Source organism: Penaeus monodon, chromosome 21, assembly GCF_015228065.2.
Source record: "Penaeus monodon isolate SGIC_2016 chromosome 21, NSTDA_Pmon_1, whole genome shotgun sequence".
In the NCBI taxonomy this organism is placed as follows: Eukaryota; Metazoa; Arthropoda; class Malacostraca; order Decapoda; family Penaeidae; genus Penaeus; species Penaeus monodon.
The window spans coordinates 19,655,871-19,656,691 of record NC_051406.1 but is presented as its reverse complement, the minus strand read 5'-3'; positions in this window follow the sequence as shown (position 1 = coordinate 19,656,691).

Here is an 821-nt window from a genome sequence, read left to right as displayed (position 1 = left end):
CTGGAATAACAGTCAAAGAGAAAGATAAGTTGGAAACAATGAAGAAACAGAAATAAAGAGATACAATTACACTACCAGAAAACATGATTTTCGATCCCATAAACGCCATTTCCTGGCATTTTTCATGGAACATCTGGATGAGGAATACGCTTAGAATAAGTAAAAGGTGTTAGACAAACTTTTATGCATTTCTTAGGAGATGATGCCGGCACATGTACATAAGTTACTAATAAAACCAACTACAAAATTTGCTGGATTCTCAGGTACATTAGATATTAATGTAATATAGGTCGAAAGATTTGGAGATATTATACATAAATAATAAGGTGACGATTTTTTCCTGCGAATAATTCCGAAGATATAATGCAATAACCACCAACCGCCGCCATCACTGCATGACACACGTTTCCCCTCAACCAGTCAGCTACTCGTCCGGCGTCGAAAGGGGAAACTCGCTCATCTTCTCAGGGTGAGTTAATGTACTTCTATCCATGTAGGGAACTAGAAATACGCTGTATGGATACATTTACTAATCAGTTCTTTTAATGACCACGATAAAAAGAGAAGTGCAGCGTCAACAGAATAACAGAGTGAAGTGCAAGGAACTGTGAGTGAATGGACGGGGTATTGGTGTTAAAGGGAGTCATAAGGAAAGAGATCGGGGTCAGTGCAAGGAAAGGGGTGTTAAGAGATGGGGATAAGGATGCGACGTTTTAACTATCATAATACCTCTCATCATGATGTGACTGAAGGATCGTCATTCATGGTGCATACTCTTCTGAAATGTGACAACTATAACTCAAAATCCCCGATATAGCATA